A 23,326-nucleotide genomic window follows, 5' to 3' on the forward strand; every position below is an offset into this window, starting at 1 on the left:
ATTTTGTAGATGGAGCACCACCCGTCTGATGGGCTAAGAAGATCTAATATGGCTTAGAAGGATGGGTAGCCTTCATGTTCATATAATTCCTGGTGGATATTTGTAATTGCTTGTTTGCTGACAGATAGTGAAAAATACCATTCCAAATGGAATCCTTTGTGGAAAAAAAAGAAAAGGTATCTGAAGGAGTATTACTAAGAGCCAGAGGGAGAGAAAACTGCATTTTTTCTCATCTGAAATTTTACAATAATTCCGAGTAGCTTAATAGTACAGTTTTACAAAAGACAGCAAATGTGTATTTTAAAAGATGTGCATAGACATGTTAGACTTAGTTTATTGTTGCTCTTCTCACATTGAACTAGTGATATTAAATTTTGATGATGATGTCCCACAGACATAGCTAACAACTGTCTGTCTTCGTGTGGGTACAGTTGGACATATAGTCCAATAGATAGATGGGTTTTTGTATTTGTTACCTGTTATCCAGGTGGACTCCATGGAATCTAACCACAGATTTTAAAAAATAAGGGTGAGTTTTTTAGCTTGCTATTTTTCCAGTTTAAGCATTAACGCTTTTAGAGAAAATAGGCACATCCACAGTCATCTTATTTCGGGAAGCCAAACTATAATTAATTACAAACTAAATTCTCTTCTTTGCATTAGAGATGTAACCAAGAGTAAGCAAGGGTATACCAACAGATCACTTAATCAAACAAATTTCCAGCTATGAGCCTGAAATGCATTTCAGAACTCCTGTGAAAGCTGATATAATCAATCACATACATAAATTGATCAGAGGATTTTTTGTTGCTTTTTTTCTTAAACATCTTGAAAAAGAAAAGGATTTGTTTTGAAATTAGCTGTAATGAAGGTGGGCAGGGAATGGCAAAGGTTATCATGCATGAGGTGTGACTAATCTCCAAACCAACTTCTCTCACAAGATAATGACCTTACCCATGGCCATGGGGGTTGCCGTGTCTTTTATGTGTCTTTGAGTCACATGCTGTGGGTGAACCCATACTTCAAAGACAAAGATTGATGAAAGAGTGTGTTTCTGGGTGTAAGATTTCCTCCAAATGGGACTCACATCCTTTCACCATGCAGAGCCCATGGAGAAAGCCTGCCTCCCCAGGGAGGTCTTGAAGTGGCCCCCTTCACAGGGACTCCTGGATTTTCCAGTAGATTTTAAAAAGACATAAGTGGTTCATTTCTAAGGTAGCTTCCAGACTCTCATTGCCTTCCCCTTCTCTCAGTAGCAGCCCCAGTCTTGACCAACATTCGTGGCTTGCAGGAGTTTGTAAGTCTCATAAGCAGAGCTTCATGCCTATAAATTGATGACCCTGAATGCACAGTCTAAATGTTGCCTAGATTCCATTTTTCCCAGAAGACAGAATCTAGAGATCTCTAGATCTGTGAGTTTCTTCTTCCAGAGGAAGTTACAGTTGATATGTGAGCCATTGTCATAGTTCCCACTTCTTTTCTGGCCAACAGCTATGGCTGTAACTTGTAGCTGATACTATTAGCTAGAAGTATGAATGGGTAAGTGAATGAATGAATGAATGAATGAATGAATGAATGCTGGCTGGCAGAAGCCCATAGTATAGACACAAATCACCATTCTCACACCTCCATTCAATAACTTCACTTAATGTTACCCTGGTGAATTTATTAATACTGTTGTCACCCTTCCCTTTCAGGCATCAGGCCTTGTAAAAATGAAAAAGAACTTCTTATTCATGAAAGATCGGGGTTCATCACCTTAAACAGTGTAAAAGACCCGATAAATTCACAATAGCTTCCAACTGCCCGTTGTAGTTTTTTTTCTTTTTTATAACTTCCACGGCATTTACACAAAGCTTTGTGTTCTGTATGTGACAGAGCATTTTTCCTACTTTCTGTTTTTGTTTTTTGTTTTGTTTTGCTTTTTTTTTAACTTCTGATGAAATTTGCCCATTTTCAGGACTTGTGTGTTTATGCTATAAGAAGTTTGTATGGTAAACCCTGTGCATGTTAGCTTGATCATTTGTTACATTAAATAGAAAAAGAAACAAGATATTTTTGTCCCTACTATTCTCTATCTACACAAGACACATGGGTTTACTCCATGAGTATTTCTCTCCCCTTCTCAGCCACATAGAAAATTTGTGACACACCGCCCACAAAAGCAAGATCTAGGGTACTAAGAATCTCTTACTTGGCATCTTTGTGGACAATTTCTAACCTAGAAGAGGGAGCTTGAAGGTAGTAGGATTTAGTTTGACCTGATGGAAGCCAAGTTTTAGAAATGGAGGGCAGATCCTTCCCACCCAGGCAGGGGTCCCTCGCAGCCTGCATGTAACCACAGCTCTTGCACAAGGCAATGACACGGACCCTGCAACCAGAGTTTACTTAAGGTCAAAACTCAAAACTAAACTTCAACCAAATGAGAGCCCATCACAAGTGAGACAAAAAGAAAAAAAGAAACAGAGGGAGCTCATGTGGATAGAAACTGTCAAGTTTCCCATTGCTTATACTTGTCAGCATCATATCAGAAGTCCCCACCCACGTACGCTCCTTCCCTCTTCCCAAAGTGATACTGAGAGCAGCCTGTGCAGAAACAATGGGAACTTGTCCATAAGAGAGCACCGTGGAGCTCTGCCAGAACGGTCTCGAACACAGTAGACGATTTGCCTAGCTCTTCTCAGTACAACTACTTCCCTTAACTCACTCTTTTTAGAGTTAGGTTTCGGCACCTGGCAAGTGACATTTAACTTTACCTTCTTGAAAGGGCACACAGAGACCATTGCCATCCAATCCCCAAGCTTCTTTCAGGACTTGAACTCGTGTAAGAACAAAGGGCAAGCCCCATAGTACTTTACCTACCCTCCTCCCACACATGGAAACCTAACTCAATCTGGGCAGTCTTTTGAGAGCACCTTAGGTAAAAGTCTCAGCGCCAAAGGTATCTATTCCCCAGAACTCCAAAACAATGTAAGCACAATGAAAGCTTCTTGTGAGCATAATACTTCACATTTATAGAGCACTTACAATGTGCCAGGACCTGTGCTAAGGACTGGACAAGGGTGAGGCCATTTAATCTTCATTTGAACACTCATGTAGAGGAAACAGAAGCACAGAGAGGTTAAGTGAATTGCCCAAGATCACGCAGCTGTTAAATAGAGAAACCAGGCAACTTGAGCTTATGCTCTTAGGCATATTCCATAGGATCAGTAAATACTGATATAAGGGTGTGTGTGTGTGTGTGTGTGTGTGTGTCTCCAATGTGTATATGAAAGGGTTTGGGGGTGTGTGTGTGTGTGTGTGTGTGTGTGTGTGTGTCTCCAATGTGTATATGAGAGGGTTTGGGTACTAGAGGTGACCCAAGAGCAGAATGAAATAGAAAAAGAAGAGCAATATCCTAAGAGCCTTGGAGCAACTCTTAATGGATAAGTCTTCCATGGATAGTCTAAAGGGACTTTTGAAACCAAACACCAACAGCGGACGGCTGGCAGGATGTATAACAATTACTCACTCCGTCCCAATGACAATCTGAGGAGACCAATTCATAAACATCAGTTACCAATGATTGAAGTTTCTAAGGAATTAACTGGGAAAATTGTGAACTATAGTAAAAAGTATGCCCTAGCCCTTTTGGGTCCCCAAACTTGTTTTTTCCAGCTTTGTTCCAAGAAGGGACAGGAGCGGCAGGTCGGATAAAGAGAAAGAGGGGAGTAAAGAAGGTTAAGAAAAACTCCCAAACTTGGAAAGAATCTCTTCATCTTGCAATATCTTATAAAAGAACTTTAACTATCCTGCTTTGACTTTCCTTTCCACCATGATCTCTATAGTTACTGGGACTTCACAGACAACATGGGAAAGTTATTAAGACAAGAGTCCTTCTTCAGAAAGTAGCTCATTTTGACATCTTATCAGGGAATTTAAGATACACCACCCAACAGCAGTCTTGTGGATTTACAAGACTATTACTTTGTAGATTCAATGCCTTTTCTCTCCTTTTTCTCCATAGAACTTCCACTAACACCAAGGAATATCCTATGTGGGTGGAAATTTAAAAGATGAAAGCATAGTTTTTTGTATTATATTTTTATTAATATAAGCCCAGTAAACATTACTACTAGAAGACCTTAGACATATTTTTATTTTTTTTGAACAAGGAAAACAAGGCTCTGAATATCTTTCAAACCACAGGCTGTCTCAAAGTTTGATCCCACTCTGGATCTCACTTTATTTCTTACCTGGACTATGTATTTTACATAACCCCATTTGCTCAAGATGGCAATACACCATTCAACATGAGAAAGGTCATTCAACTCTCACTGAACTAGCATTCTTTACTCCAGTGTCTTTATAAAGAGACTCCCCCACCTCCCAAATCATCAAAATAAATGTGTGACCCTTTTGGCCAAACTTAAATGTTGGTAGAATCCTACTTTGCTTTCAAAGCGCAGTACTAGCAATCGTTCAAATTGGATGTAATGCAGTTGCTTACCTGCATGGATTAGTAGGTCCTCTGACTGAGGAGAATTGAGATAAAAGAAGCAAAAGTGGAAGGTAATGGCCAGTGTGATGCCACAGTAGTGGTTATAGGCTCTGCCAGGGTAGAAAGCTTGCCTGTTGTATTTACTACAGTGAGCCCAGGATTAATAGAGCATAGGGTAAGTGGTGGGCACTCAACATATTTTGGTTAAATAAATTAACAAAAGGGTGATAGGAGAGTGTGTGTGTGTGGGGGGGGGGTTCCTCATACATTTCTACATGTTCCAGCTACCATGTTTCCCCAATGTGTTCTTGGCTCATGGCCTATCTGACGTTGCTGGATCACACCGGGTAAATAGCATCTTCTTAAAGCATGGAACTGAGAAGAGATCATTTAATGCTTAAAACGTATGAAGGTACTCATATGCACAGTGAAAGGAGAAGTAAATTTGGCTGCCAAGAATGGTTTTCTCCTTTCCTATCTTATCAATACTGCGAACAGCCCTTCTCGCTCTCTAAAAAAGGGGATGCCTGGGTGGCTCAGTCAGTTAAGTGTCTGACCGCTGATTTTAGCTCAGGTCATGATCTCAGGGTCATGACATCAAGCCCCACGTCAGGGTTCATGCTAGGTGTGGAGCCTGCTTAGGATTCTCTCTCTTTCTCTCCCTCTACCCCTCCCTATCCCACTCCCCTGAATACTGTGAGCCTCATATTATCCTTGAAGGGTACCTCCTACTTCTCAAGGTTGCCATCTCCAAGCCTCAGGTTCTTTTTCTGTGAGATGTCAGTCATTCTGGTTAAAGGTGGTAAATGAGGAAAGGTGCCATTTCTGGATCAGAAATTTAGGGGATAGTTGGAAGACAGAAACAGAAATGATTTGTTAGCAGAAAAATCACAGTATGGACTGGCAGTCCCAAATTGTGCCATGAATATTAAGGCAGCTCAAATCCTTCTCAGTGGAGAGGCAACAGGGCTGGGTGAAGTGATGATCTCTGAGATGATTAATCAAAGGACAGCTGAAGAGTTTTGTCAGTTGATCTCCATCCCCGCTCATTTCTCCTTATTCAGCAGTTGGCCATGATTTGGTCTCCCATTAAACCTAGAAGAATGATCTCTAAATAAAGCTCTGTCTTGAGGATGAACAGTGAACACTGGGACAAGAAAGAAAAGCTGATTTCAACTCTGAATTTGGATATAAAATAGAATGGCAGATCTTCTTTGAAGCACGGGTATTAAAGCACATTGCCTCATAAATTTGGTAACCATATGTGGTGGTACCATGCCCTTAGCCCATCCTTAGAGAAGCCTAAATTCTGCCATTCTTTGTCGACTGAAGAGAATCTTCCCTATGACAGCTGAGTTCCCCTGCAGACATAATACTTCATATCATGTTGAGAAAAACCCATATCGTCTGCCTATATTAATTACTCCAGCCTGCAATTTTATAAAATTAAATAGATAACCATGAATCACTAAAGATTTTAGAGGCAAAAATCATAAATAAATTAAAATCTGGACCTAAAACATTCTAGTAAGAAAGGAAGAAATACAAATATGCCAAAAACACACCTGTTTGAAGGATAGGGGTTATAAACATTGATTTATTTTGGACAATAAAAATATACATATAAATGCATTAAAAATATATGGCTAAACATGAGATAATTAGAAATAAGATGTGGAGCTTCCAAAACCACTGGTTTAAAGAGAAGCATAGCACAATACAAAACCAGGAAAGGAACAAAGGGAATTCAGTCCATCCAGTGACAGGAATGAGAAGATCACAGCAGACAGAAAAGAAAATAAGATGACAGGAATAAGATCAACTATACATGTAGTCACAATACAAGTAAAAGACTTGGATTCCCCCATCAAAAGACAAAAATTTTCAGGTCAGGGTTTTAAAAGAAAAAAAAAAATCCAGGTAAATGTTTTGTAAGGAAAATACTTTTAATTTTGATTTGAAAGGATTGAGAGATAATGGAGCTTTACAAACATATATCAAGATGAAGAGGGATTTCAAAAGGAAGAAATATAAATGGTCTATAAATATATGAAAAGATATCCAAACTCTAGTAAGAATAAGAAGACGAATTTAAGGGCGCCTGGGTGGCTCAGTGGGTTAAGCCTCTGCCTTCCGGTCAGTCATGATCTCAGCGTCCTGGGATGGAGCCCCACATCAGGTTCTCTGCTCAGCAGGGAGCCTGCTTCCCATCTCTCTCTGCCTGCTGCTCTGCGTACTTGTGATCTCTTTCTGTCAAATAAATAAATAAAATCTTAAAAAAGAAAAAAAGATGAATTTAGATGATCATGAGATGCCATTTGCCACCTGTAATGAGATAGACAAAATATTTAACAATTGATAGCCAGAGTTGGTGAGGAGGTATAGAATTCTCCAAGCTATGGAGAGCTATAGGGAGAAATCACAAAAATGGTACAGTCCTACTGACTCACCTCCAAGATGAAGACTGGGTGACTAGACCACAGGTAGTGTCAACAAGTCATGTCACCATTAAGGGTGGAAATCCAGACCCACCTCTGATTCTTCCTTATTATTTTTTCTCTAGTACAACTCTCTTTGCTAGAGTGTGCTTCCATTTTTCCATCTGCTTTATGACTTCATAACATGAAATGAAATAGTATATGTAAAGGGTTTTGCAGAGTAAAAAAATCTATACAATGTATGGCATTATCATTTTTATAGTAACATTTATTGACATGGGCCCAAAGAAGTACAGAAAACATACAAATGTGTAAAATTCAAAAAAATCTGGTTACCGCCACCTGAATGTTTTTATTCTGCCTCAAAATTTACAAAAAAAAACTTTAAAGGAAGTGCATTCAGGAACCTTGGATAGATCCAAATATATGGTCAGCTTGTTTTCTTTATAGAAATGCAACAAGATGTTCCCCTGCTCCTCTACAGCTGTGCCTGTCTAAAGCATTCACAATCACTGGGCTTCTTAGAGATCCCACTTAGGAGAAACCAAAGAAAGTGCTTTTAGCAGCTGGGTCCCAAACCCAGGCCACAGGTTGTCATAAGCATAGCTTGTCAACCCTGAAGTGGGAGGCAGGGACTCGGGATTTTCGTTATACCTTCCATTGTCTGCCTTTTACTGTCAACAGCCACTGTTGTTGTGAAGGGTAACATCTGAGCAGGCTTCTGGCTCTGGGGAGAGAGAGAGAAGATTTCCACAATCCGGGAATGACAGGCTTTCTCAGAGGGAAGGAAAGTTTCTCTTTCTCTAAGACCTTTGGTATCATCTTCAAAAGTCATCTCTTCCACAGAAAATTTCCATTGACCTAAGACATTCTTTTTGAGAGTCCTCACTCTATAAATCAAACAACAATAAGACAGTATTGGACAGATATAAATATACTTCAGGAGTAAAGATACTGACTAGGTTGGCATTCTGGATCTATCTATCATTAGGTCTGCAACATTTTGTAAGTTACTTCAAACTCTCTATGCCTTAGATTCCTCTTTTTTTTTCTTAGTAACTTTCAAACATTCAATACAGTATTATTAACAACAGTCACACGTTACGTTACACGCCCATGACTTGCCTCTGGCAACCACCAATCTGTCTTCTATATCTATGAGCTGGGTGTTCATTGTTCCTTTTGTTCTTGTTTTAGACAGAAATGAGGTCATATGGTATTTAGCTTTTTTCTGTCTGACTTATTTCACTTAAATAATGCTCTCAAGTTCCATCCATGTTTTCACATGGATTTCATTCTTTCTAATGACTGATTGGTATTCCACAGGGTAAGTGTGTATATACACGTATATATATATATACATATGTGTGTGTGTGTGTGTGTGTATACACACACATACCCCATCTTCTTTATCCATTTGTTCACCGATGGATACTTGGGTTGCCTCTATATCTTGACTATTGTGAGCAATGTTGCAGTAAATACAAGGGTGGATATATCTTTTGGAATTAGTGTTTTCTTTGGATAAATATCCAGAATTGAAATTGCTACATGTGGTAGTTGTATATTTCATTTTTTGAGGAACTTCAAAATCTGTTTTCTGTGGTGACTTCACCAATTAAATCCCACAAGCAGTACTTATGTGTTCCATTTTTGCCACATTCTCATCAACACTTGTTGTTTCTTTTCTTTTTAATAATAGTTATTCAATTCAGTGTGAGGTGATACCTCATTGTGCTTTTGATTTGCATCTCCTTTATGATTAGTAATGATGTTGAGCATCTTTCATGTCCCTGTTGACTCTTTGTATGTCTTCTTTGGAAAAATGTCCTCTGTTCATTTTTTAGTTGGATTAATTGCTATTGAATTGTATGACTTCTTTATATATTTTGGATTTCAGATATAGGATTTGCAAGTATTTTCCCCCCCGAGTAGGCTGCTTTTTCTTTTTGTTGACGGTTTCCTTTACAGTGCAGAAACTTGTTAGTTTGATGTAGTCCCAATTGTTTATTTTTTTTCTTTTGTTGCCTTTGCTTTTAGAATCAGATCCAAAAATGCATTGCCAAGACCAATGTCAAGGAGTTTACTGCCTATGTTGTTGCCTATGAGTTTTACGGTTTCAGGTCAAGTTTTTAATCCATTTTGAGTTAATTTTTGTGTATAGTATGAGGGTATTCTAGTTTCATTCTTTTGTATATGGCCATGCATTTTTCCCAGCACTAGTTAATGAATTTATTTATTGACTTTTTATATTTGCAATGAGATAGTAATAGCACTTACCCAAATGTTTGTTATGAGCATCAGATGAGACAGGGCTGTATTTCACAGGACTATATTTCACATAGTCCTGGTTTGTGACATTGTTTGATAAACAGCAGCACTGGTTTTTGTGATTGTCTCATTCATACTCTATTATCCTTTCACTTCCATTCAGGCGGAGGCATCATTTCAGGAGCACACAATGTTAACAAATGAAAGCAGTAGGCAAGATAACATTTGGCCACCCAGGAGGAAAGACCAGATGGCCTAGGTTGCATTTACAGACACGCACCAGGAGAAGCTGGGCCACTGTGAGTAAAATAGTTTGAAAATTCACTATAGTAATCAGGAACTAGAGAACAAGTTTAGTGTACCTACCACCTGCTGTTGGGTGAGCTGAGGGGACATAGCTGGGAATCAGATTGAAATTGGAATCAATCTAGCTTCCCAAGACTTTTTCAAACTAATCTAGAAGTAAGAGAATAACGCTTCCTTTCTGATAGGCCAATTCAAGTTCAGATTCATGGCACAAAATTGTACGACTTGCAAGTTCTGCTGGAAATAAGTCTGTGAATGAAGACTTCTCATTCTTTTCCTGACCCATTTCCTACCCTAAAAAAAATCATGGTTCAGAGTTCCACTATGGCCTAGGATATAGGAAACTAGAGATAATATCCCTGCTGACCTAACAGCAAGAAAAATCTGAATAAATTACAAAACCATCACTTTTCTTGAGCTCGTCAGATTGCTGAGGTTGTAGAGCAAACAAGGAGCCTGAAATCCAAGGAAGGAGAGGCTCCTTCAAGGAAAGATGGGCTAAGAGTTTGGCTCATTTGTGGCAGATGATGAAATGAAGATATCGAGTACCATACAAGCAGGTATAAAGAACTCAGCTTAAATTTTTAACAAATTGTCAAAGATTATGCTAGGGCAATCATGATAGCATACAGCACATGGGATACTCGGACATTTAAGATATTTTCCTTCACTCACAGGGTTTGTCCATGACTACCCCATCTGCACCCTTCTATCCTACAGAATATAAATCTTAAGCTGCTAGAGGAAAAGCAACAAACCGTGTCACCCTAATGTGCAGGTGAAAACCCATTGCTTTTAGAGAAGGGAAAGAAGAAGAAGAAGCCCCTCTACCCTTGGAGAAGAGCAGGAAATAGTTTGGGACCCAAGATCTGATTCAATTAACATTAGAAGTTTTCTACAGTTGGGAGAAGGGTCTATAACTCTAGTCTTGGATGAGGGGACCCCAGGAAAGAAACAGATAAAACCAACTGCATCAAAATTTTCCCTCTGTGGCTCTTCTGAGCATATCGAATCATAAAATGGTACTGTAAGGGAAGTGGTTGACTTCACAGGGTTATCCTCCAGAAATACAACTTCAATTTATGTTAATGGAACACTGTTCTCATAGTTGGCTTCTTTATATCCATCTAGGCAGGAAATCCTTTGTGGTGAGAATTCTAATTTCATCTTAGGTAAGAAAGTTTGGTGACATATTCTCCGAAGAATTTTAGAAATGAGGCTTCCCTATTATGTAATAAACCAGAACTTCTCAAACTTCTATAGAAAGTTTCTTTCAAACTTCTAAGTATCTTATATTTACTTTATTTTTCTTATTAGTGCTGAAAACATCTGCTTCAAATTAGAACAATGGACACATCACCATTTACCACGCGTGAAAGCTAAACCATAGATGGAGGTGGGTTCTTAATTGCTTCTCAAACTCAGTTAAAGGAAAATGACCACATTTAGAAGAAAAGATGGTGGAGGCTTGGAATGTGCTGAAAAACTTCTAGAAAGAATCAGCGTCATGTATGTAACAGACATCCATAGAATACAACCCTTTTCACCAGAAGCCATTTGTTTTTAAACACTGTCATTAATTTTATCTTCTGAAAAGAACTTGGCCATCAAATTTATATCAAATACCGGAAGGCTGTCTTTCGGTTTTGAAAGGTGTCTGAGTCACTTAAGAATCACAGAGTTCTGTGCTTGAGGAAGACCTTCTTTGGTGTTGAAAGATGTCTGAGTCATTTAGGATATGTAGAAAGATGGCTCCCTGCCAGCTCCTGGGTTATCTAACATCTGAGCAGCCCAAAGTTCATGTTGGCTGTTTGCATTAATCACCATAATTTGACTAACAAGCCCGAAGTGACAACTCAGCATCAGCAGGGCACTAGGGCCACAAACTGAACAAAGACAAGAAGAAAAAGGAAGAGCGGGGAGGCAGAAATCCCCTATTCCCCTCCATGGTAAGTTGAGAATTTCCAACGTGCCAATAAAGGCATCAGCAATTCAAGCAGACAGAGATCATGAAGGGAAGCCCAGGTGGGAAGAGGACAGTTTCAACTTCCTTGCTCCCCTAATCATGTTTTCAATTCTCTTTATCAATCCAGTTTCTCTCTGACTTTTGGCTGTGGCTCTGTGTATGGTAAAGCAATGGACTCAGAGTACCCTGGTTTCCTTTGCCATGCTGATCAAGAATTCAAGCTGGGCACTTTTAATTTCCAGCAGTCATGTAGTCTTCTGTACAAAAATATAACCTTCTACATCCAAGACCTGAGAAAGAATGGAATTTTTAGAGGCGCCTTGGTGGATCAGATGTTAAGCATCTGCCTTTGGCTCAGGTCATGATCCCAGGGTCCTGGGATCGATCAAGCCCTCTGTCAGGCTCCCTGGTCAGCAGGAAGCCTGCTACTCCCTCTGCCCCTCTCCCCTGCTTGTGTTCCCTCTCTCGTCATCTCTCTCTGTGTCAAATAAATAAATAAATAAATAAATAAATAAATAAATAAATAACAAACCAAAACCAGAATTTTTAGAATTTGGCAGAATATGGGTTTTACAGTTTACATTTACAAAGAAACTGAAGATAGAGTTAAGCACATCACCACCACTATCTTCCCACACATAACCAGACAAAGGCACAGAAGAAAATGACCTTATTTAACACAGATTACTTCCTTCTTAAGTCAAGCAGTACATTTTAGTTTCTTAAAGTCAAGCAATTGGTTGGCTTCCTTCCTGGATAGGACTCTTAACTTGCCCCTAGTTTTTCAACTCGGTCTCTTTCGGTTTGCTTGAAGTACATTATTCTGCCAAGTATTAAGGCTGCACTTTTTAATGAAGTATGCTTCTTTCCTCCTTTTGTGTGGGCAACCCAACCTACCAGTCAAGTGAGCACATTTCTTTCCACAGTCGAATACTTTTTTCAAAAATCTCTACCATTTCCTGAACTGAGTTCCACAGAATACTAGTTTGTGCGAATCCTTTTAAAGCAAACTTAAATAAGAGGCAGGGCTCCTCAGAACCTCTTGCATGTTTGTGTGCCTTGCAAATTTCCAGGAACAAATACTGCATGCATGGTTTCCCAAAACTTATCTGACAAAGGAGCCCTTTTAATTCTCCCACTTGCAACACTTCTTGCTCCATATAAAACAGTTTGGATATTTCTGTCAACCTCATAAGTTGGTTTCCCCTCTGAATGACAAGAGAGTCTACATCCTCCTGTTCAACAAACCCACCGCCATACTTCATTCCCTGGTCAGAATTCTACCTCTGACTCTGAGCTCTTTTGCTGGACAAGGATAATTGGCAGCCTGAGTCCAGCCCTTCCTGCCTGAATTTACCAACATCTGCATTTCCCCAGGTGCTAAAAAAGATGCCTCTTTTCACAGAAGAGTGGACTTTCAGAATTGGATTCATTACAGTTATACTTTATGATTATTTCACACATATGGTAACACCAAAAAGAGTGTGCTCTCACATTTTCCCCATGTTAATTCATAGCCCGGGGACGTATAATGTGATCTCCCCACAGACAGTTTGCTTCTTTCTGCTCTACCTTAACAAACCATAATCTTTAAATCCGTGCCCCAGAGAATAGCCATAGCACATACTTCACGAAAGATCCCAGCTATTTAATAATAAGACAGAAACAGATATGCCCATCATTTTCTTTTCCAAGGTATAGGCAGTATTCTTGTTCATAAATTAAAGCCTGATTTAAAAGAAAACAAGTTTTCTTCATAACTATAAGTCAGCCTGATCATATCCTCACTTTTGATTTCTGAAAACAAGAAAATACAGTAATGTACTCCTCTTTCAATTACTAACTGAAACTTATATCAGGGCTTTTTTCTTTTTAAAGTAGAAATGGATCAGATTTAGAGAAGTATTTATTTTGAGTTAGTCAAAAGATTCTGTACCTATTTTGGAATAATGTGATTTTTTTAAGTGTGAGTCCTTAGCATTTGGAGGAGAACAAAGATCGCTGGGGGTGGGAAGAGGTGACTCTTATTTTCACAGAGACGTCAAAGCTTGAGTCATCCTTGTCATTTTCAGACTCAACTGCTTCAAGCTGAGTCACAGGGGTGGGCTGGAGTGGGGGCTCAACAGCATTCAGCTTATTAAAAGATTGACCATTCTTTATTCCTATCCCTCTTAGAGTCATGGTAAGGAATAAATGCGTTGGTGTGTGCACAACTATTTAAATAGGGCCTGCCGCAAAGTGCTGCCGGATTACTAAATGTAAGTAATAAATGTCAGCTATCACTCCTACTATTACTACTTCTACTACTATTATTTTAGCTATTAACCACCAATTTTCATCTTTACTGCAGACCTGAAACTGTGTTTCCCAGACGCAAGCTTGGAGAATAGACACTGTTTGCTTTTACTAATATCATCCCAGAACAAGTGCAACATTTGTAACTTGAGTAATTAGCATCCGGTCTGTTCTTTCCAAATTATGAGTATCTCCCTCTCTCTAGTGCTTGTGCACGATATCCCTCTCATTCTCTCTCTCTCTCTCTTTTATCTTTCTCTCTCTCTCTCTCTCTCTGGTTTAATTAATGCTAATGCATACTGTCCTACAAGAATTTGCAAGCTGTACTGAGAAATAATGCAGTGTTAGCTTTGTAATTTAGTGCACAGAGCACATTTGTGCAAAAGCTTTGTAAACTGGGCCCGTGGTCAAAAGGAGCAATTAGCACTTTGTTAATATGCAATGATGTACTAATCTGTGCAGTCCCCAAAAGCAATTGTCTGTTCTGTTTTGCCCTCATGTGCAAATTTTTTCCAGTGTATACAGCACTGCTCCAAAAATAACACATTGCATGCCTGGTGCTGTAAATTGGGTTTGCGACGATGAAGACATAGAAATTAGAAAATATTTGTTGGGGGAAATGTGCATAAGTTTGGCCCTACGATTTCCAGCAAAACAAGGAAGTTGTGCACAGCCTTCGAGGGGAGGGGAGTTTTCTATTCCTCCCTCAGGTTTTGCAAGCGGAGTTGTCTTCCTCTTCGGAAAAAGACGATGGGGAGGGCATTTGGTGGAAAAATAAGACCTCACACCAGTATAGTTAACCCAAAATCACACTGATGTCGACTTCGTTAACACTGCAGACTGATTTGCATTTAAACAGACACCATCCGTTTCTTCATTTAAATAGCACGTAGGAACCATGTAACAATCGTGCATTCTTTGGACTTCTCGAGATCTTAGTGAAGCACGTGACTGTGTCGGGTTAATAATAAAAATGACAATGACTTACATTTTTACAGTGATTTGCAGCTCCCCCTAGATATTTCAGATACACCGGCTCAGTTGAGTGTCACCACACATCTGTGGGCAGGCATTACCATTACCACTTTGCTGATGTGGGAATGTGGGTTCAGAGAGGTTAGGTGACTTATACGGAGTCACACAGGAGACAGTACTTTGTGGTGGTTCAGAACATGGGCTCTGACACCAGGCTACCTGCAGGCAAATTTCTACTCTGCTTCCGTCTGACCGTGTAAACTTGACTTCACACTTCTGAGCTGCAGCTTCCTCATCTATACAATGGTAATGATAATTATAGGACCTGCCTCAGGGTTTTGTTTATTGTCAGGATTAGATGTAAAGCACTTAGAACAGTTCCTGATATGGGAAGCCTGGGTGGCTCAGCCAGTTAAGTGTCTGCCTTTGGCTCAGGTCATGATCCCAGGATCCTGGGGTGGAGCCCCACATTGCATTGAGATTCCTGCTCAGTGGGAAATATGCTTCTCCCTCTGCCCCTCACCCTGCTCATGCTCTCTCTCTCAAATAAATAAAATCTTTAAAAAAAAAAAAAAAGAAGAACATTGTGTGCTACTATTATGTGCTATCTAAACATTAGCTCTTGTTATTGCTGTTATACTTATCACCATAATTATTTAGCATAAGTAAGTGACAACTCTAGGATTTATTTTCAGATGTCGTGAGCATTCCAAGGATTGGAGGGTATCTAGTAAATGTAACTCTCTTTCTTTGTCAAGTGTCTATTTCCCAACTAAAAAGTGTCAAACCTATTTTTAATGATAAAAGAGAGTTCAAGAGCAAATTAATGCTATTGACTTGAGGGAAAGTTATTGTATAGCAGATAGTGACTATGGTTCTTTATAGAAAAAAGACTAGCACCAACTGGTAATGAGCTGAAAAATGATTTTGATCCAGTGTAGAGACACAGTCCTGATAATGGAGAAGAGGTGTTCTTGGGGAGTGTTGCAGATTACAGAAATGACCAGAGCCCAGGACATTTCCTTGTATCGGTGGACTTGTGAGATGACTTTACAACTCCTGCCATCAAGAAGTAGCCTACCGTCCCATCTAGTGGTTCTAGGGTGGCCCTGTGGCTTGTTTTGGCAAATAGAATGTAGTGGAAGTGATGGTTTGAAAAGAGGCCCAGTTTGCCTAGGCTAGCCTGTCGGAGGATGAGAGTGCTTCTCCTGCCCCAGGGGATAGCCAGTCAATTCAGGAGGCAACCATCTAGCTCACCGGTACTCAAGTACTTTGTACTGCAGGTACATAAGCAAGCCTGGCTGAGTCCAGAAGAATCACCCAGCTGAGCCCTGGCCGGATGGCTAACTCGCCAAAGTATAAACTAATCAATACTGTTGTTTCAAGCTGCCAGGTTTGCCGTGGTTTGCTACGTAGGGAAAGCTCACTGACACTGGGAGATTGTGGCATCATTAACCCTAAAAATGATTGAAGACAGTATCGGTACCTCCTTTTGGGAACAATTTAGAAAAAAAATGATATGAGATAAGAGAATGAAACAGGAGACTTTAGAGGTTTTGTTCCCACACACATGCTTCTCTGAGTTTGTTAAGTGGAGGTTTAAGTTCCAGCTAAAGGATTATTTTCTGTTCATAAGCAAACAACATAATTTTTAAATATGCATTCAATAAACATTACTGAGTACCTGCTATGTGCTAAATGTTAAGAAAATGAACTGATTTCTTTACTAAAAATATAAAAGACAAAAATTGTGTCAAATGTAACTTTGACTGTATTTGGTTCACTAGACGACATTCAAAACTATGGTTTGTTAAAAGAAATAGATTACATTTCCATAGCAGTCATTAATGACAATGAGTTAACAAATGAGTTAAAACAAATGAGTTAAAATATGTTTTTGAGCATATACTAATAGTTTACATATCAAAACTATAAAAATATGTATTTGTCAAAAGTTGAAAATCTAGAATCAGACAATCACGCAGATGACAGGCTTTGTCATCATTTGATTTTCCCCAGTACAGTTTGGTAGAGTGTGGCCAGAGGTCTACAATCGACTTTGGCCAAAAATGTATGTACCAATCAATATCACCTGTGATATAAATTTGACACATAAAGTTTGGGCTACCTCATTCCCTTTCTTTTCTTTGGCATTTGGTAACCTTCATTTTATTATTATTCTCATTCTTAAGAAATTCTTCCTCCTTTACTCATGTTCTCCTCTGTATTTGCCTACTATGGTTGGGGCCATTGCCCAGTCCCCTTCACTGACATTGGCAATGGTGCTTTTATCAACTCTGGCACCATGCTGGTTTGGGGACCAACCTCCTTACATTCAAAGTGCACCAGGATGGCATGAAGTCCTCTCAGATGCCTCACTGTTGATTTCATATGGAAAGGTTAGTGTCTATCATAGTTGGAGAACACTTACCCAATTTTTCAGATTGCCTGGAGCATAACACATAAGCCACAGTTTTCTCTCATTCATTCATCCACTTGTTCATTCACTCAACAAATGACTGTTGACCCAGGAAAAATGCTGGGCATCAGGAGATACACATGGGAGCCAAGTATTAACTTGAGCTTTGTCCTCATGAAGCTTGCAGTCTGGAGGGAGAGACAGACCTTTGCCAAATAATCACAAAAAACTCCCCCAAAACCCAAGTGTAAAATTGACCCAGGACAAGTGCCACATTTATAGTTGCCAAGGTCAGAAAGAGCTTTCATGAGGAAATGTCACTTGGGTGTGGTACATGAACAATGAATTCTGGAATATTGAAAAGAAATTTAAAAAAAACAAGTTAATAAATATGTAAAAAAAAAAATAATAAAGTAAAATAAAGCCCATGTAGACATCAACCAAGAGCAGGAGAAGGCACAGTGGAACAGGCGAAGTACAAAGGCCCTGCAGTAGGAAGACGGATGAAGAGAATATGGGAGGAAAAGATAGCCAGCACAACTAGGATGGAGGTTAGGATGAAAATGTAGAGGGCCTGAGGAACCAAACTAAGCAGGCCTTGTTGAGGAGTTTACCTTGATTCCAAATGCAAAGGAAAAGCAAAGGAGGATTTAGCAAGGTATCAACATGGGCCAGTATAGAATTCTGAAAAGATTACTTTGGCTGCAGTGGAGGATAAGGACACATTGAGCTTCTGTTCCATAAGCTGTCCCCCGCAGAGAGGCCTGACCCAAGCCACAGCTGAGTGTTTAAGACTAGGAAATGAGAAGCAACTGCAGATGAAAAATGATCTAAGAAAAGACAAAAGCCAGACTTGTACTAGAAAAGAGAGTAACAGTACTTTGCCCACCAGCTGTAAGACCCCCATCAAAACACTCTGGATGATTTGTTAAAAATGCGGATTTCATAGGCCCGATCCCACCAGAGTCAGAATCCGTGGAGGTCAGACCTGGTAATCTATCTTCGTGTTTTGAGTCACCCATGACTAAAAATTATATTGCCAAAGTGGACAGGGAAGTTGAAAAGTGATGAGGCTGAAAGTACTCAAAATCCCATCCACTCCTCAGCATGAGCTCAGAGCAAATTTAAGAAAGACAAGACAGAGGTGCATTGAAAGAGCTTTAACCCGAGTTCTCTTGCAGGCCAAGTCAGCCCAACCTCCATGCACCCTGGAGCTGGTCAGAAACACCGCTCTCTGCCTGTTTCCTCACCCAGTACCACGCCGGCAAAGACCCTTGCAGCAATTAATGCTTGATTCTGGTTTTGTTTTGTTTTGTTTTTTAAGTAAAGATTTTATTTATTTATTTGACAGGGAAAGTGAGAGAGAGAGAGAGCACAAATGAAGAAGCCACAGAGGGAGAGGGAGAAGCAGGTTCCCTGCTGAGCAAGGAACCAGAAACAGGGCTCGATGCCAGGACCCTGGGATCATGACCTGGGATGAAAGCAGTGCTTAACCAACTGAGCCATCCAGGTGCCCCTGAATGTTCAATTCCAAACTAAGTGTGTACGTTGATTCCTATTTTTCCTTACACACTGTGATTTCAAGCATCTTACCTTCATCTCATCCGCTTTCATTCTGTCAATGGAGACTTGGCTCACAATACTTTCAATCAGGGGGTGGCAAATTATAATCCACGTGCCAAATCCAGCCATCCCTTGATTTTGTATGGCCCAGAAGCTAAAACAAAAACAAAACAACAACAGAAACCATAAGAAGGCTATTTTATGACATAATAAAACTATATGAAATTCAAATTAACATCCACAAATGAAGTTTTATTGGGGTCCACAACCATACTTGTTCATTTATTTGTTATCTATGGCTCATTTTGCTCCATACATACACTACAGAAACAGAATTGAATAGTTGTGATAGAAACCCTGTGGTCTCCAGAGCCTAAAATATTTATTCCTTTTTTTTTTTTTAACAGAAGGTTTCTGACTCATGCTTTAAGCTTGCCTTTTAGCCAATTTGGTCAAATAACTAACAAATTGGCAAGGCCTATGAAGCAAATAACTAATTTGTAATGTAAACAATTGCCCCATCATCAAAATCCTTCATAAGCTTGACTTTTCATATTGAACTTTCTCAGTGCTAGATATGCCTTTATCCCTGTGTACTAGGACTAACTTACTGTTACTCAGGTGAGTCAGAAAATGTATAACTTTGTAAAGGAGCTAACATAATTTTCAGTCCATAATTATGTATATTGCCTATGCTTCTCCAGAAGTAATAAGACAAAACCACCATATAGTCCCTACTCCAATTCTAATTGATTTATCTGAAACAGAAATAATTACTTTTGGCTTGAAACCCACTCTGGGTTAGTAGTGTACATTTGAGCGATAACATTTTGTGAATATGCAAAATACTTTTGGAAACAGTAAAAATCAGATAATTCACACCAACGACAAGGAAGCTCAGTACTGAATAGCACATTTCTTGGGAGGGAGGATTAATTGAAAAAAAAAAATGATGTAAGTTTACTGAGTCACCCTGCAAACTGTGCCCAGAGAGACACACACTGTTGACAAGACTCTTTTAGTAAAGATACTATAACATATTTGGTAAACATAATGGGGGTTGCCCTTGCGGGAGACCTCATTACAGCTCTTGGCTATGACATCTTGGTGGAGAAGGAAGGTGACACCGCTGGGTTTTCTGTGAGAAGTATTCAGTTTGTGGAGTATTAAGGAGGTGAGAACCAGTAAATAAGTAGGGTTAGTCTGTACAGCACTTTGCAAAATTCATTCTGTCTTTGATGTTTAGACTGCTAGAGATATTCCTTCCCAGATTCAGCTAAACCCCAGGAAATATTTTTAACCTAATTATTATTTTGCTTAGTTTGGGTTTTTTTTTTAAAGATTTGATTTATTTATTTGACAGACAGAGATCACAAGTAGGCAGAGAGGCAGGCAGAGAGAGAGGAGGAAGCAGGCTCCCCGCTGAGCAGAGAGCCCGATGTGGGGCTTGATCCCAGGACCCTGGGATCATGACCTGAGCTGAAGGCAGAGGCTTTAACCCACTGAGCCCCTTAGTTTTGGTTTTACTTACTTAGTTTTAGTTTTCTTTACTTTTTTTTTTTTTGGTACCAGATGCCACTTCTTTATAGCAATAAAATCTTCTAAAGGAGAGGAGAGGAATTGGACTTGGAGAGAGAAATGAGAGAAATAACAGACTGCTAATAAATAACCTTTGGATGTCACCTTCTCCAGCTTTCTCAGCTCTTAATAGGCCCATGAAACAGCAGAAAATTTTAAAATCCAGTGGGAAAGGAAATTAAAATTACCTCTACCATGGGCCAGGCCTGACCAATCTAATAAAGAAAGCAACACACGTTTTCTTCGTATGTCCACTCTTCAACGCATACTGTTTTTTCTAATCAATGACTTGTTTATTCCTCGATGACCCATTCAACAAGTATTTACTGATCACCCAAGAGGCACCAGTGTAAATCTCTGGCAGGTCTGCAGAAAGGTATAAGTAGTGCCTGCTGTATTCGTGAGGGTAGGAGGGATGCTGGAATGAACAGAGACAACGTGTCATTGAATTAACTAATAAAAGTTTCTTTCTTGCTCATGTAAATTTGAGTATAGAACTTGGGTCCTGGACTACTTCCCTCTTGTCCCTCTGTCATATGGTGGGGTGTCAGGGGCCTCCACTGTGTTCTCTTCAGCAGACCAGCTGATGAGGGCAAAGAAAGTCAAGAATTCTGTCAGCAGTTCTCCATGAATCAAGCATGGAAGCGGCATGACAATGTGTGCTCCCATTCCACTGAGCAGAGCTTAGTCACTTGGCCACAGGGAATTGTAATCAGAAATGTGAGAAATGCGGTCTAACTCTGGCCAGGAGGAAAAGCAAACGGGTTTAGGAAGGAGTTATCCAGTCTTGGCCACACCCGCCTTCAGAAAACTTGTTGTCTCCCACATGCCAGCCCTGAAGCGCTCAATGCCGTCATCACACTCGCAGGGACTACTCTTTCTTTCACACTGCCCAAGGGTCTGCAATCTTCTAGCCTCCTGGGACCATTGCACAGAGGGATAGGAAATGTTAACTTGATTCGGATCAAGTTAATAGGAGATCAATGGCACTCTAAGCCATTATTTTAATCTTATTAAAATAATCGAGCTCAAGTCCCCTGGATCCTTTGTCTAGTGCACTTGCACTATGCTGCTAGGTTCCAGTCTTGAGTCTTTTGTGCCCCACTGGCATCCTCTTTACCATACAACCAGACTAACGTTCCTATTTAGAACATCCACGCATGAAAACTTAGCCTTAGCCGAAGTGATGCTCTCTGTTGATATGATAGGAAGGTACTATATTTTCTGGTGCATATTTCATCAATGGTCAAGGCCTCCCACCTTGGCAATCACCTGGTTGCCTTTATTCTCATTATTTGTCATTTATATGATATTGGGTACATTCGGGGTAGTATGGCCATAGAGTCATTATTTGTCATTTAGGATAATAACCTGATAAATCATTCTCAGCAAGGAGAACAGACTAGAGTTGATCCTTCTGTAACCCCTTCCCTGGGATCTTTGCATTTTTAAAAAGCTATGTCATATTTAACCCAGACAAAGAGTCTCTAAAATGATATCCCTCAAATTAAAACCACCATAAGTTATCATTTCAGAGCCATTGGAATGACTAAAATTAAAAAGACAAATTTAAAAAGCGAACTTGACAAGGATGTGGACGAACTGAAACTCTCATAAATAGCTGCAGGGAGTGTAAAACCAAATAACCACTTTGAAAAACAATGGGACAATTTATTTAAAGATTAACATAAATCTATCCCTGACCCAGAAATTCCACTTGTAGGTATTTATCCAAGAGAAATGAAGACATATGTACACCCCCCCCCCACACACACACAAAAACATTTTGCTGTTGGAACTCCTTTAAGTTCTTCTTTTATTTTTTTAATGTCAGCATACTTTGTTTTTATTAATTTAATTTTATTTTTTTGTTATGTTCAGTTAGCCAGCATATAGTACATCATAAGTTTTTGTTGTAGTGTTCAACAATTCATTATTCCTTATAATTACTGAGAACCAAATTCCTTTCATTTTTGTCTGTTAAATTTACTAAATTAGAAATTAAAACCAAGAAATTTTAAAATATTTATTCATTCACTAAAAAGCAACAACTCATTACTTAACCTAAATACCATATTTTTATAAAAGAAAAACCTCTATTCTTCAAAATTTAAAAAAAAATCAGTGTGAAAGTGACACTATTTTGTATTTTTCAAATTATTCTAATATCTGGCTTCATAGGAGACAGCTGGATTCTCTTATCTGCTTCCGCATTCAATCTGTTGTGATAATACATACCAGGCAGTCTCTGAAACACTCTGCTGTATGTTTAAGAGAGAATGAGAATGCAAAAGTCAAATTATGTCATTGTTATGAAAAGAATTTTAGACCAGGAGCTCTCTTAAACAGGTCTCAGAAACCTCTAGGCCACTTTGAGCCACTCTTTGAAAACTACTACTAGAAGACTTTTCCACCTAGCCACAGGTTTAAGAATGGTGTATTGCATTATTTCTTATAATAGGAAAAAGTTGGAAACAATAGAAATGTGCATTTTATAGAGGATGGATACATTTCATATGCACAATACTAAATAGCTTTTCAACTAGATAAAGTTACAGGTATTAACCTGATAAATTTCAGAAACAGTACTTTCTAAAGAGACAGGTAGAAGAAAAACATGTAGTATGAGACTATTTTTATAAAGTAAAAAAATATGAAGGAGTGTTCTAAATGTTATTTACTATATACAAATGTACCAAAAATTCACATAAGTTGCATGGGAATTATAAGCTCTGATTTCTGAGTAATGATTCCCTTTGGATAAGAGAGAGAAGGAGAGAGAGAGAAATGAGAGTAGAAAGCAGTACCCAGGGGATACTTATTTAAAATGTTTGACTTTACAGTTCTAAAGCAAATGTGGCAAATGGCTAAGATTTGACAAAGCTGGGTAGTCAATACATGGGTAATAGTTCTTTTATTTATTATTCTTTTATGTAAGATTGAAATATGAAGAATATTATTCTTTTATGTAAGATTGAAATATCTTTTATGTAAGATTGAAATATTGAAATTGAAATATTATGTAAGATTGAAAT

This window comes from Meles meles, chromosome 4 (genome assembly GCF_922984935.1).
Source record: "Meles meles chromosome 4, mMelMel3.1 paternal haplotype, whole genome shotgun sequence".
In the NCBI taxonomy this organism is placed as follows: Eukaryota; Metazoa; Chordata; class Mammalia; order Carnivora; family Mustelidae; genus Meles; species Meles meles.